The sequence below is a fragment of the Panthera tigris genome, chromosome E3 (genome assembly GCF_018350195.1).
Source record: "Panthera tigris isolate Pti1 chromosome E3, P.tigris_Pti1_mat1.1, whole genome shotgun sequence".
Taxonomy (NCBI): domain Eukaryota; kingdom Metazoa; phylum Chordata; class Mammalia; order Carnivora; family Felidae; genus Panthera; species Panthera tigris.
Genome location: NC_056675.1, coordinates 29,496,116 through 29,511,801, shown reverse-complemented (window position 1 = coordinate 29,511,801; position 15,686 = coordinate 29,496,116). Strand labels below are relative to the sequence as shown.

Here is a 15,686-nt window from a genome sequence, read left to right as displayed (position 1 = left end):
TTTGCTTTGCTAAATAAGGATCTCTCGCCAAATTAGCCTTTAATGATACTTCCACAAATAGGGTGTTTTACGTGAATTAACGAGGCCGGAATCGGGAACGTGGCCCCAAGATACTGAGCCATTGAACTGGGCGGGGAAGCCGTATGTTAACACTGCTGGATTGCGAAGTGCGGGGAACCAGGCGGACTTGCGAGCTGCGTGTGGAGCTGGTCGGCTGTCAGGCGAGCACTTGCGAGAGAGAGCACAGCCCTTGCTTCCACGAAGCCCTCTGAAACCGAGCCTGTAACGCTGAATACATTTAGCGAACTCTGCCCCCCCCACCCCCCCACCGAGTCTGGAAACAGGCAAAGTAGTATGGTGGAGAGATTATAAATCAGGACTTTGCAGTGAGAGGTCCTCAGTGATTCGGCAGAGAATCACAGCTTCTTTTCATATTCCCACCACCCTCCCCTCTCCCTGCCCTCCCTGCAGCAATAAGGAAAAAAAAAAAAGGAACGTGTAACCACTGAATATGCTGAATGCATTTTGGCTTTTCTCCTTTGGCCCGTCTGTGTGAAATTTCATGAAGCGGCTGCTATCCCCCCCCCCCCCCACCCCACCAAGAAGTGTGGGTTTAGAAGGGAAAAAAAATAGCAACTTTGAAATTAGTTCTTCGCAATATACAAGCAGAGCCCATCGCCTAGGGACAAAAAGTTTTCGAAGGGGGTGGAAATGTATAGCTAGCTAGGGGTGAGGTATTTAGAGGGGGTAGTGTGACGAATATTTCCTTAAGAATGAAACGTGTTTGTGATGCCAACCAGTCCCTGTGAGGGACCACTCCCTCTATTTCTCCCTTCCCAGTACCCCAGTACCGCTCCCCAAAAACACACGCGTGCACGCGCACACACACACACACACACACTCTTTATATTAAGAACAGAAAGAAGAATCTTGCCAGCTAAAGGTATGGCTTTCTAGAAGCGGATCGGTGCACCCTCTTTTCATTGGGATAGGAGAATAAATACAGCTCTTAGGGGCATGAGGATAAAAATGAGCCTGATGAAAGTTGAGGCAAACTCAGGTCCTTAGACTCGTTTGCCAGCCCCGAGGTGCCTACGCCAACAAAAGAAAATGGTGTTGATCAGAATTCACGTAAGCCGGAATTATCTCTCTTGCCTGGCATCAGGATGATGTAAAAGGCTTCTTTGCGGCTTGTGCATGGAACGGGGTGCAAAGAAACCCTGAAACACGACGCAAACGTGAGCTAAACAACCAGAGACTCTTCGGGCCCCATAGCCGCGTGGGCTTTTACAAGCAAAAGGGTGGATGTGGTGGAGAGTTTGGAAGGACTGAACTTCGGGGGCCCTCCCGTCACCCTGAGCACCCCCTGGGGCTCTCTTCAGAGCAGCCGTACCTCGCATCTTCAGTTATAGGGGGCACGTCAGTGTTTACAGAACCCTCAGGTTTCTGATTTTACATCATCTTCCTTTTATAACACATCTGCATTTAAGGAACCACAAGGCCAGTTTGTGTCCCTGAATGGCCACGCCACTCCACAAAAGGGAGACAGACCTACAAAACGTGTACGTCGCTGTCACAAGAAAGCCACGGGGAAGAAAGCCACGGGAAGAGGGGGGCGGGGGGGGGGGAGGGGGGCAAACTGAGCCTTTTCTCCGGGATCTGGCCTCCGCAGGGAAGGGAGTCGGCGTCTACCTTCAGTCTTCAGCCAGCCGGGCAGCGCGGTGTTCTCAGAGGCGTGTGGAAAACTAGGCTCTCTTGTTGGAATCGTGCGTGAGATCAGTGCTCAGGCCTGTTGGCATCTCTGCCCAAGACAGCGTGGACCGCTGCCAGCCCAGGCCTGAACGTGGCCCTAGAGGCACCGCTGGAGCCCACACGAGCCCCAAGACAGGTGTCCGGGGGTCTCTGCTCCCAGGACCCAGCCGGCAGCATTTCTTGGCTACAAGAGGGGTGTGTGGCTCCTGAGGGACTCCCCAGAGACTCTCAGGGCTCACCAGCCATTGCCACGTGGTCCGTGCTGAGGGCAGTACCTCACTTCGCTAAGCCCGGCCTCCCAGATGCTCAAAGGGAAATAGAGGAGGCCGCCCTACGGGCTTGGGGCAAATCCGCCTGGGCGAGAGCAGAGAGAGCGGACGTGTCTAGAAGGTTCAGGGGCAGAGCTGTGCTTCTGCAGGCCAGCAGGAAGTCTTCTCCACTCTCCACTTGGGATGGGCCCGGGGGGCACGGCAAGGGGGCCAGCAGCCCAGAGAGAACTGGGTGGGCATCCCCAGGGAGAACGCACCGAAAGGAAGCCCGCTCAGGCAAGGTGCACCCAGCCCTGAGTCACCAGTCCCACGGGACTCCCATTTGGCCTCAGCAACCGGACTCCAGGCCACCAGAAGGCCTCGTGGGCTCCTGATTGTCTCTTGGGATGGCATTAAAAGGTCCAGACCAGGCACTTGTAGGCCAGGCCATATTTAGCCTCGGGTTCACCCAGAGAATATTTTAGGTGCTGCTTGAAAGAAGAGATCCGGCCGGGTTGCCAGCTGTCACATGGCGAGTGTAGAATCGCGCCCTTGCAGGCCTGGCCCAGACGGCTGGGTGCTCACCAGCACAGATGCCCAGGGTCCCCGCCAGGGCTCCGGGGCCACACGGCAGGTGCCAAGGAGACAGCGAGCGCCCAGGGAGCTGGTTCTGTGTCAGGAAAGCTTTGCGTCCCGTTTTCGTTCTGATGGTGATAAGGTGGCCTCCATTGACAGAGCTCCCAGAGGCTGTTTTCAGCCCCTCTCTTGTCTAGATGGCCCAGTGTGATATGCCAGCCTGCGAGAACAGCCTTCTCCTCCTTGGGTGTCAGCCACTGTGGAGAGCTTAACCCTTTCAGGGTTAACCCTTTTAGCCAGGAGTGCTGGCTGGCAGGGGGGGGTCGGGTTGGGTGGCCCACCTGCAGAGACCTTGAAGGCCACAGGCCCCAGGGGAGCCACTGCCCTGGACTTCCCAGTCCTCACTCACTAGCGGCCAGACCTGAGAGGTGGCATCCCGGATCTTAGCAGGCATTCTCCCCGCCTTGTGCCCCATCAGTGATGACCAGCAGGCTCCCCTCCCCAAGCCTTCAACCTGCAGTTGGTTGGAAACAGCTGCTCCCTTCCCGCATTTTTTCTTGCAGGTTCCCAAGTTGACCACCTTTCCCACAGTGCCCGCGAGGAGGTATTGACGGATCCGTGGTTTCCTTAGATCAGTAACGAGAGTGGGGAGTAATCAACCATTCGGGGTCTTGGAAAGACGTCACGGGCGAGTCGTGGGAGTCACCTGGTGTCAGGGGACGAGCCTCATGACCCGCGCTGGGATTCCAGATCTTGGTTTTCCGGGCACAGAGGAGGCGCGTCGGTCTCGAAGCCGCCGCACACAGACACATTTAGCCAATTACCAGCCAATAATCGTCAGCCTTTGGGGGAGCCTGGGTGGAGCCGCCGCATACCGTGAAAGCTTTGGCTTGTTTAAAATTTGCTCTAACTTTGTACGTTTCTTCCTTTTTAGTTTTGGCTCTTGGTGCTCCGGGAGCCACCACTTCCTGCCCAGCTGGTTCGTTACCGCAGGGAAAATGAGGGACTTTTGGGGGCAGATGTGTTTCTATTCCACTATCATAATGCCCCTAAAAATCCTTATTGCTCTTGCAGTATTCCTCGGGGCCCCTGGGCCGGCTGGGAAGACGGCAGCTCTGAGTTCCTCCAGCACCCAAAGGAAGAGAGAAAGACGCCCCCCCCCCCCAATTCTCCCCAGACACCTCCTTCTCCACTCACAGCGCTCAGAACTGGTCACTGCCACGAGTGAGAAAAAGGCGCCACGCACAGACATTGGTTGCTAAACATGCTTTTTGTCTCCACGGGCAGAGGGCTGGAAGTCAGACCCGGGAAACAGGGCAGCCGTGGGGACTGTGGGCCTTGGCCTTTGCTCTGGGGGTTCCTGGCGGGGAGGTGGGGAAAGTGGAAAAGAAACAGGCATTACCTGTTTGACCAGGCAAATGAGGCGAAAATTTCACGTTCAGCCTGGCCCTGGGCCTCTGGGATCTTCACCTTGGCACGGGGCCCTGGCCGGTCCTGGCTTTCTCCCCAGCTCCCCGAGACACGTCACTTTCCCACTCTCTGCCTCAGTTTCCCCATCTGCCAAGGGAGGGCAACACCCCAGGATCTGGCCTCAAGGGGTTCTTGGTTGTACCCAGTGCTATGCGCTCAAGTGCAGTGCAAGCCCCGAAGGTGCTTTGAAAATGGGGGAGTTGAGGCATTAACCATGGAAGGTGTTAGTACTAATATTTACTGAACACACGCCTTATATGCTGAGACGACCCAGACATGGAGGAGAGACCACAGCCCAACAGTGAGCACAGGTTTCTGGAATCAGCCTGCCTGCACTTTGTGACCCCTGCTGTGCCCCCCTCCCCCAGGCAAATGACTCAACCTCTCCGCGCTGCCATTTCCTCCCACGTGAAACCCACCCCTCGGAATAGCGATCTCCCGAGTCTGATGCACAGATCTACTCAATAATTTTAAGTGGCACCCGGCTAAGGATGTACGTTTCTCTCATAGGTATTTCTTTGTACAGCTCATTTCTATTTACACTAAGCAGTTGGTTTGCAATTTGGGGCACGGGGAGAAGGGCCCTTTGTGGTACACGGTTGACTGAGCCTGGGGCAGAAGTCAAGGTGGAGCGGGGTGGGTTCCCAATTCAAATCTGGGGAGGGATCCGCCTGTGACAGCCTGGATGTCACATGTCTTCCCTTCTCGGGGGTGCCCGACCCCTTCCCTGCTCGCCAACACAGAGACCTCCGCCCCTACACCCACGCAGAGCTCTGATGTGTCTTTCATCTTGGGGTCGTGACGACCCATGACCTCACCAGGCAACCTGTCGGCCTCAGTTTCTCAGCGACATGGGGACAATAATGAACTTTCTGTCCCAGATCGAGGAGTTCACAGGGCTCCATGGGGCAGCTACCATGGTTCACCAATAGCCCCATGAGACAGGCAGGGGCCACAGCAGTGCCTTCAGCCTGGAGGGACACTCCTTCGACAGGCCACCCCATGCCAGGCCTGGGCGCCAGCTCCCTGCCTCCCCCCCCCCACACACACACCCCGGACTGGTGGCTTTACAGGGAAACAGCGGGCACTCGGCCCCAGCAGGCAGGGGCGGACTCTGGTTTCACTTTCTGCTGTGTCATGGGGTGGGGGGTGGCATCGGGGCCCAGCTGGCCAGCTGGGGCAGGCACCGAGAGCCTGGCGGCCAGCTGCCGGCCCAGCTGCCAGAGCACAGCCCACGCCCCTGCCCTGCAGGCTGCCAGGATGGGGGCTGGGCCCGCAGGCACCCCTTCTGTGCCTCTCTCCTGCTCAGGGGGGAGACCCCCAGGTGAGAAAAGCCAGGAGTGCCTTTAGCTAGGGACCTCCCCCAAACAAGTTCTTGAGCCACTCAGTCTCGAAGTTCTGAGAACTGCAGCTGCTCATTCTGGATCAGAGCGCCCCGGCTGGACACCGGCTTCCTGCCTCCTGTCGCTGGGCACGTGTCTGTTGAGGGCCTACTGTGTGCTAAGCACTGTGCTGGGTCCCAGAGGCACAGCCGGGAGCCCGACAGCCCCTGTCCCCATGGGGCTCCCAGCTGAGTTGGGAGGCACAGGTGGGAGAGTAAGCAAAGAAATTATCCCATATTGGGGGGGGGGGGGCGTTTCGCACTGTGTGCGTGGCATCAGCATCTGAGAGAAGGGGCGTGCATACACGCGTGTGTACTCCGATGTGTGTGTGTCAGTAATGTGTGTGTCAGTAATGTGTCCTGGGACACAAAAGCAAGATTATGACCCGAACCGAAGTCAGAAAATTGACTGCCCGAGCCACCCAGGTGCCCCTGATCCAAACCTATTTAAATGACACCTTCCAGGAAAGCAGGTCGTGGGTGGTGCGGGGCCAGCCCTGATGGCCCCTGAAGGGGGTGCGGATGTGCTTCTGGTTGCTCCCCTCCTCGTTCCAAACCCGTGTGCCAACGCTCTGTAGCAGAGCGCCTTCAACAGCTTCTGGCGGGGAGCTCAGCCACGGCACAAATATTTAGAGACGTGGGGGACCTGGGTTCCTGAGCATCTGTTACTGGGGAAGACGCAGAGTTCAGTTGAAAAAAATACTCGGGTTCTAGTTCTGGGCAGGTTCAAGTCCCAGCTGGGGACCAGGGGGCACCGTTTCCTGGATTGTTAAATGAGAGGGTTTGGATGTGTGGATTAAAGGTCCTTTTTCCTCTGTTATTACAGGTCTTTTATACCCTCAAAGCTCAAATTATAAATATTACTAAGAAGCAAGGAATCATCTCAAAAGCCTTTTTTAAATTTTTTTTTTTTTTAATATTTATTTATTTTTGAGAGAGCGAGCAAGCGATCAGGGGAGGGTCAGAGAGGGAGACACAGAATCCGAAGCAGGCTCTGGGCTCCGAGCTGTCAGCACAGAGCCCGACGCCGGGCTCAAACTCACCAACCTTGAGATCATGACCTGAGCCCAAGTCCGACACTTAACCGACGGAGACACCCAGGCACATCTCAAAAGCCTTTAAGATATTTATGACAATGATAAACATATGTTTTCGCCAACTGTTTTCACAGGCATTATCTCCATTGCTGCAGATAACCCCATAAAGGAGGAGTTAGCAGCTTCCTTTTCTAAATAACATAACCACCCATGTATATGGGCTTTATATATGCGAGGCACTTTACACATATGAAGTCATTTTAGTTGCCCAAGCAACATGAAAAGGAGGCACAACTGTCCGCAGCTTGCCGATGAGGAAATGCTTAGAGGAACTGACCTGTCCAAGGTCACACACCCAGCAGGTGATGAGCTGGGGTTCAAGCCTGGCTCTCCCATCCCGGGACCCGCAAACTTTGTCTCTAAAGGGCCAGACACTAAATATTTTCAGCTTTGCAGGCCTCGTGGTCTGTGTCCCAGCTACTCCACTCAGCCATTAGGACAAAAAAACCAGACATGGACGATACAGAACAGACATGCCTGGGTGTTCCAATAAAACTTTATCTACAAAAACAGACATGAGCTGAACTTGGTCCACAGGCTGCAATCGGCCCGTCTCTGTTTCAGACTCGAAACCTGCCTTCGGGTTCGGCCCTGGCAACGTTTCTTTCCCACCCTCTCTCCCTACCTGTGTGGCTGCTAAGAGTTACATTTTCGGTCAGAGACCCCTGGCTCTGGAGAGACTGAGTCGGCCTCTCGTTTCTTGAGGGAATCACAAAGCTCTTGGAATTTACAACTGCTAGGAATTATTAGTGACTGCCATAACAGAACACCGGGGGGGGGGGTGGCTTTTAAAATTGTGATTTTAATAGCTGTGACTGAGTAACTTTTGAAGAGGAAAGTGTTAGAGTTTTAGAAAGACACCTCAGCGGGGCACTGTGGCTGTGGAAGGAACTTCTCCTCAAAGAAGATCGTTTTCTGAAGTCTGTACGACTGGGAAATAGAATGAAAAACATCTTAAGGCACGAGAAGGTGACTGAAAGGAAGACGGCCACTTGCGCGTGCACAGGGAGAGGGTGCAGGAGAGAGAGAGCTCCTTCTTATCACCCAAAAATTTAGCATCTGCCACCACCCGCCCCCCCCCTCCCCCCCCGCCACCCCACCCCCAGCATCCTGAGCAATCACTCATGTACTTTCTTCTCTGTCGATGCGCCTGTTCTGGACATTTCCTATCAATCACACGCGGCGTGACGCTTTGCCACTGGCTTCTTTCGTTTAGCATCGCGCTCTCAAGGTCCGTCCACGCGGCAGCACTTCATTCCTTTTTGCGGCCCAGTGCTATCCACGTTTTATTCACCCACCTGCCAGCTGACGGGCATCTGGATCGTTCATACGTTTTGGCTGTTAGGGATAACGCAGCTTTCCACACGTGCGTGGGTGGGCCCTGTCACGGTCACTTCTCTTCCGCGTTATACCTACAGGTGGCATTTTCCGGGTTATGTGGAAGATGTGTGGTTAGCCTTTTAAGGAGTATATACTCGAAGGAAGGAAAATGCTGTAAGGAGCACCCCGGGCCCACCATCCAGGGCCACCCAGTACCAACCTTCGCCAGTTCTGATTCATCTGCCTCCCGTCCTGCCCCCCACCCCCCCGCCCCGTGACTCTCTGAAGAGTTCCAAAGCCAATTCAAGCACGGACTTGAGGTTGCTCCCTTGGCTGAGAGGTCGGCGCTTGTCTTTTGTCCCAGACCAACAGAGCCTCCTACACCCACATCCTTGTGTGGACAGAAGTGGGGAGAATGGGCGGACTGGGGCACGGTCCCGAGTGGGTCGACGTGGGGTGGAAAGGAAGCAGCTCCTGAGAAGAGCAGGGCTGGCTACATAGTCGGCACAGGGAAAATGTGGAGCCCTTGGTTCACAAAGTATTAAGAAGTTCAAGATGACAACATCGGAGCATTAAAGCAAACATAGGCCTTGTGCAACCGTCCGTGTCACGTCCCCAGGAGGCCAGCGAAAGGGTGCCCAGGCAGAACGAGTTCATCAGAGCCTTGGTGCCTAGGAGAGACCTAAGCACCCCTCACCTCCAAGGCTTGGGACGTTTCCAAGGAAAGTTGGGTCTCCCATGTGGGAGACAGTGGCACGTGGGACAGAGTTCAAGCCTATTCCATTGGAATCTCCAAAAATAAGATGACCCCAGTTGACTTGTGGGTTATAAGTACTTAAAAAAAAAGAATTAGCCATTGGCCTTAAGCCTTCCTCCCTAAGAGCCTGCAGTTGTTTTATTTAAGCCACGCCATTTTGTCCTGGACCCTGAGTGTCCCCTGATCTCACAGCGGGTGACGGGGCTTCAGGCTGAAGAACAGAGGCCCCCTGGTTAGCAAACAGTCCAGCGCAGCGGCAGGACCCGGGATGCCCTTTCGAGGTAGGTGGCCACGGCGGACACCGGCAGCCAATCATGGCGCCCCAAACCCTCTCAGCTCCAAAGGGCTCCACCGACCAAATGAACCGGATTTCCCGCGCTCGCGTCTCAACCCAGGAACGTATCAGCTTTACTCAAGACCGCGAGAGATCCGAAGCCCCCAAGTGTGTGTTTGGATGATGCCCAGCGAGGCCCTCATGCCACCAGGGCCCTGTCACGGAGGGCATATGACACGGCTGGGAAGGGGGGCCAGGGGACGAGAGAGGGACTCCTTGAGGAAAGAACAGGTAAGGACCTTGCACCTCCTCTGGCGGCATGTGCAGTAAGTGAACGTTCACCCACGCACTCCGTTCTCCACCTACACCTTCACCTGTGGGTCAAGCAATGCCCCGCTCAACGCACGGGCGGCTCCTATAGGGGCAGGAGAGGCCATCGCAAACCAAAGGTGAAAAAAAAAACTTTTTTTTTTTTAATTTGATCAGAGTAACATAATGGCAGTAGCCAAAAAGAACTACGACAGGTCTGAGTAAACCCCGCAGGCAGCTTTGGGGCTGGGGGACAGAGGAGTGGATCTCAAAGCGTCTGACCCAGGATTGAGGCAATTCTCGGCAGAGTCAAGGTAGAAGCAGCACAGCCAGCAGATGTCTCCGGAGGGGTTGGGTGCCTCTGGGGGGGGGGTTTTGTTGTTGTTATTTGTGGGTCTTGTGTTTCTTGGGGTTTTTTGTTTGTTTGTTTTTTATTTTTTGTTTTTTGCAAGCGCCTGCTTCCCGCCTTCTGCCAACAGACCGGACGCCATGTGCAAATATGGCCGAAGGTGGCCGTCACCCATCCTTCAACTGTAGTAATTGGGCCAAACATGGGCACGTGACCAAATATGGCCAATCACGGCGGCCCACTTCTGTGCCTGCCCACAAGCGGTCCGCGTGGGGTCATGGGACCCAAGCAAGGCCAGACAAGGCTCGTCCTACCTGGACCTGGAGGGAAAGTTGCCTCATCCCCACTCTCTGGCGTCCAGAGATACCCGCGATCGCAGAGACTGAAGTTAATAAGCTGCAAGAGGGAGACATGAGCGAGGGGGTGGGGTGGGGAGGACGGAAAGAGGCCGGCGCTAATTTCTGACCCCAGAGCCTGACGGGTCCCGGATCCGGGAGCAGCTCAGCGTTGCCCTTTTTCCATCGCAGCTGCCAGAGTAGCGAATCTCCGATTGTACCTCAGATCGGTTCCGGTGTTTGTGCGGCCCAGAGCATCCCCACTCAGGACATGGGGACTGTTCCCTTGGTGGATTGTGTGAAACCAACAGGGGTGGGTTATCCTCGGAACTCATTTCCCCCCCCCCCCTCCAAGGTGTGCCTGCTGTACTTGAGAATACGACAACCCCCAGGCACGTCTCGAGGCACCGCCGCAACGCACTGTTAGTTTCCCACTGGATCAGAGCTAGATCCTTGGACTTGAAGTCACACCCTTTTCCTGCTTGCCTCGGTCTCCCCAACCTCGCCTCCAACACACACCCACTTCTCCTCCCCACCCTGCCCTGCTCTCCGCCATGGGCCGGGCAGGCAGCTTATCCTGGCCAAGCTCCGATGCCTGCCATGTTGTTTGTGGTGATCTGTTTAGGGCTGTCCCCTCCCCCCACCTCTTGAGCCTGGGGGCCCTGGACATCTTTGGGCCCCCAGCTGCGGGCACACAGTAGGCAGGCAGCAAGCGTGGGAGAAAGGGAGTTGGGAAAGGAAACTTGAGGGGAGAAAGGGCAGTTCATTCCTATTCGTTGTGGTCCAACCACTGGGTCACAGGCGGGGTCAAGTTCTGTGCTTCTTTCCTCTGCCGGATACTCTCCCTTCAGGTGGACACACAGCTCCTGCCCACATCACCTTCAGGGCTCTACTCCAGTGTCACCTCCCCATGCCCCAGCCCCCTTCTGGACACTTGTCTTCCTTCCATGTTTTCTTGTTCTCCTTGGCCCCCTCCACCACCACGGGTCTTTCTCTATGTTCCATTTATCTTACATACTATCCCTCCCACCTCAGGGATGTGTACCGGCTCCAGGAGGTCAGGCATCTCTGTTCTCCGCTGTCCCCTCAGCACCTAGACCTGGGCCTGTCACCAAGGACATGCTCAAGAAATACCCGTGCTGTGAATGAACGAATCTTTTGTGTTCCCCCCAAACACACAGGCCAGCCAGTCTTTCTTTCTTTCTTTCTTTCTTTCTTTCTTTCTTTCTTTCTTTCTTTCTTTCTTTAAAGTTTATTTATGTATTTTGAGAGAGAGAGAGAGAAAGAGAGAACATGAACAGGGGAGGCAGAGAGAGAGAGAATCCCAAGCAGGCTCTACACGGCCAGCGCAGAGCCCGACACAGGGCTCGAACCCATGAACCCTGAAAGCATGACCAGAGCCGAAATCAAGAGTCAGACACTTAACCTACTGAGCCACCCAGGCGCCCCCAAACTTGTTTCTTAAAATACCTCTGTGCTTCCTTCATGCATTTTAGAGGCGTTAGAAAAGCAGGCGTGGTGTTAGTTCCCTAGGGCTGCTGTAACAAATGACCACAAACCAAGAGGCTTAAAATGATAGAAATGGAGTGTTTCACAGTCCTGGAGGCTAGGAGTCCAAAATCTGGCAGGGTCACATCCCCCCCCCCCCCCCCCCCGCCCCGGAGCTTCAGGGGAAAATCTGTACCTTGCCTCTCCCAGCTTCTGGTGGCTCCCATCGTCCTCGGCCGATGGCCCCATCATTCCAATCTCTGCCTCCGTCTTCAGGCTTTCTAACTCTGTGTCTGTCTCCGCTTCTTTCTTTAAGGAGGCACATAGTACTCATCTGGATAATCCAGCATAAACTCATCTCCAGATCCTTGACTTAAACACCTCTTTTGCCACACAAGGTAATGTTCATAGGTTCCGGTGACTGGGAGGGTAGACGTATCCGGTATCTCTCTGGGACCCACCATGCACCCCACCACAGATTATTTGCATTAAGAAGCCGGAGAAGCAAGGATCCCCACCACTACTCCATTGGCCTGCCAGAAATGTAAGGAAAGAGTATTACCCTTTTATATTGTTCCTGAGTGTGGACTTCATCTTGTTCAGTTGTTTAATGTTTGTTTATTTTTGAGAGAGAGAAAGAGGGTAAGCAGCGGAGGGGCAGCGAGAGAGGGAGATGCAGAATTCGAAGCAGGCTCCACGCTCTGAGCTGTCCCCGCAGAGCCCGCCGTGGGGCTCGAACTCACAAACTGCGAGATCATGACCTGAGCGGAAGTCTGACGCTTAACTGAGCCACCCAGGCGCCCCTGGACATCGTTTTAAATACACGATGTTATGTCATTGCCCCGAATTGTAAAAATAATACCATGCTCATGGCAAGAAAAATAGTACAGAAGAGAAAAATGTGGGAAATGAAGGACCCCCTTGGCCATTTCCCTTTAATTTCCCTTTCTAAAAAGTAGCCACTGTATGCAGTTTGCATAATCTCCATACATTTTCAAGGCATGTTCAAGTGCACTTTTTTTTTTTTTTTTTTTTTTTTTTTTGCTCATAACGTCGAGAGAGCCAGGGGCGTTCCAATGTATCTTGAAGACGTGACAGCCCAGACCCACCCCATTCTTTCTAATGACTTCTAGCATTGCACCATACGTAACCTGTCCCCTACCGGCCAGCATTTCACTTAACGGCAGGATTTTGCCATTATAACATACACTCTCTTTGGCACGGGTCTAAGTACACTCCTAGGATACATTCCTAGAAGCGGGATTTCTCAGTCCAGAGCATATGTGCATTTCTAATTCCGACAGCCGCTGTCCGGTGCCCATCCACAGCGCATGCGCGGGGTGCCTGTTTCCGCACCCTCACCCACCCCATCAAGGGCACAGTCCGTTAGGGGAAGCAAGTCCCAAGTGAGGTACGCGGGCTTCCCACGTGGCCCCGGTGAGGTGGACATGGCCCCTGAGCTTTCCGGGATGATAACCTGTTCAGAGTTCTCATCAGCTTGGGTTTTATAAACAAAGGCAGAGTCTGGGGAGGGGAGCCAGAACCGTGCAGGGAGAAGCGTTGTGCAGCTCAGTATTTATTTCTTTAGTGCAGTTAGAACTTAAATATGGTCAAAACATATTCTTCTTTTAATTTACACAAACAAATATGTTCCCTGGCTGACACCTCCGGTGCCAAGTTTCTAGGAGAAATGAAATTCTGCTGTGAGATTATAAACCAACCACTTGGGAGAAGATGGGAACAGAAAAGCCCCTGCAAGTTTGCTTTTCACGTCCAGAACTGGCTGCTGAGAGGTGTCTCTTTCTGTGTTCGCTGCAGATAAGCCCGCCAGTAATTTTAGCGAATGAGCCGTGGCACACATAAAGGCCAGAGGATGGAAACGCTCCGGGTTTTGATAAAAAAGCAGTTCTGGCTCAGCTCCCTCCTGCTAGTCGCACAAAGACCTATCCGGAGAAGGGCTGATGAATTGAGGAACAAGAAACGAGGCCAACGTGAGTCTCCTTTCAAGCACTGTGCTAATATGAAACCAAACAACTTGAAATTGTTCCAAGAGGGGATTAAAGCAACATGTTATTTTGAGTGATTGCTTAATTTATTGAGCTGCGGCTAGATCTGTAATGAAATACAGCCCTTGCAACTGATAACGTCCTGCTGCAATTGAACTTCTACAATTAAGGAATATTTTCCAGGAGGTCCTGTGGAACCGCTTAGAACTTTTCGTCTCGGTGGCGGGGTGCTGCTGAGCGCTCACTTTCACGGCAAGTTTGTTTCGTTTTGTTTTTTTAAAGAGCGACAGGCCGATGTTAACAAGGAAAATAAACGGGCATTTTACTGAATGCCTTGTGTGCACCGTGAGCTTAATATACGTGATCTCTAGGGGCACCTGGGTGGCTTAGTCGATTAAGCGTCTGACTCCTGATTTCGGCTGAGGTCATGATCTCATGTTTTGTGAAATTGAGCCCCGTGTTGGGCTCTGCGCTGACAGTGTGGAGCCTGGTTGAGATTCTCCCTCCTTCTCTCTACCCCTCCCCTGCTCTCTTGCGTGTGCACGCGCTCTCTCTCAAAATAAATAAACATTTTTTTTTTTAAGTTTAAAAATCCACACATTCCCAGCCTGGGTTGCATCAGCAATTAGTTCAATGTGGCTCACGGCTGCCACATTGGACAGCATCGATAGAGACCATTCTGAGTACTGCAGAAAGCTCTAGTGGTGGGTGTTCTTCCCAAGATTCCAAGGGCAGAAGCTGGGAGTGCCACGGTTCGGACCCAAGCTAATGATCTTCGAAGGCAACACTATTCCATCATTGCCCCTGACTTCCTCCTTCTCTTCCTTTGGCCAAGGAGGGTGAGCTAAAGCAGTGATTTGAATCTTGGCTGCACGTTAAGATTACCTGCACTAGGGGTGGCTAGGTGTTTGAGCGTCTGACTCTTGATTTTGGCTCGGGTCATGATTCCAGGGTCGTGAGATCGAGCCCCGTGTCGGGCTCCCAGCTGAGTGTGGATCCTGCTTGGGATTCTTCCTCTCTCTCTCTCTCTCTGCCCCTCCCCTGCTCTCTTTCTAAAAAATAAAAAAAATATATTATTTTTTTAATTACCTGGACTGGTTTATGGATCAGAGGTTTCCAGCCCCAGGTATTCTGACTTAAATGTGACCAGGAGGGGTTTTTGTAAGTCTCCAAACGATTCAAGTGTGCAGGCAGGACTGAAAGAAGCTAGGTGAGGGGATCCACAAAGGGATGGTGGACGGAGCTGGTTCATCTCCCGTGAGAACGTGGCCCCTGGTGGACTTGGACGTGGGCTCCCCCGAACCACCTCTAAACACCCTCTTCAAAGAGACCTCGGGTTCATGTCTGAGGGGAAAGATTTCAGCGTCCTGCTCAAGGGGAGACACAACAGAGATCTCCGCTTTTAGAAGCAGGCTCTGTCACACTGTCATGAAAGAAAGGAGTGGTGAATGTAAGATCAGAGAGACAGAGTAAAACTCCCGTAGCCCCAGATTTGAATTGGAAGTGTCGGTATGGGGGCGCCTGGGGGGCTTAGTCAGTTAAGCGTCTGACCCTTGGTTTCAGCTCAGGTCACAATCTCGTGGTTTTGTGGGTTCGAGCCCTGCACTGGGCTTGGGCTTCTCTGCCTCTGCCTCTCTCTCTGCCCCTCCCCAACTTGTCTGCTTTCTCCCTCCCTCCCTCCCTCTCTCCCTTTCTCTCTCAAAATAAACATTAAAAAAAATTTTTTTTTAAATAACGACCAGTTCAGTAGCTATCAGCACTCCTGGCACCCACATTATGGTCTCTAAACACCACTTCTCACCGGAGATCAGGGCTCGGTGGAAATATGGCCGACTGCAGGTGTGAGGCAGGAAGTGTGCGCAATGAGCCTGGAAACATCCTGTCACCCAGATCGTGTGGAGCTGTCAGAGACTTCTGGGGTCGCATCAGAAAGGATGCAGGGGACAGTGTGAAGAGGCTCCCACTGGCCACAGATGGGACCATTTGATATCAATAGGAATAGTAACTCCAACGGGTTAAAACATGCCATTTGCATCGAAATCTATGGGTTCACAAAGATACCTAGAAAAACAGCAACTCCTTTGTCATCGTTGGAGGAAACTGAGGAACTAACTCATTATTTTGAAAACTGTCAAGTGAAGGGAAAGAAGCAAGCACTTGTCGTTTCTGGTACGAACGATATCTACCTGGCAGTAACCAGACGGTAGATAAGGGCAAGTTTCTCTTTATGGAAGAGTTCCAGCTAATAGGCGAAGACAAAAGGACAGAACTGGTATGCCACCATCTTATAAGGTCCAGTCGACCCGGACCGTCATCATCAATGA

The 15,686-nt window shown here is 53.2% G+C and overlaps 1 long non-coding RNA gene across 1 annotated transcript; it reads left to right on the top strand.

The window, feature by feature from the left end:
* The first annotated feature begins 8,968 nt into the window (after positions 1 to 8,968).
* On the top strand, positions 8,969 to 13,670 carry LOC107179127. The gene is made up of 3 exons (XR_001509685.2): positions 8,969 to 9,166; positions 11,673 to 11,754; positions 13,175 to 13,670. It is a non-coding gene; the product is annotated as an uncharacterized LOC107179127 (long non-coding RNA).
* Positions 13,671 to 15,686: the final 2,016 nt, after the last annotated feature.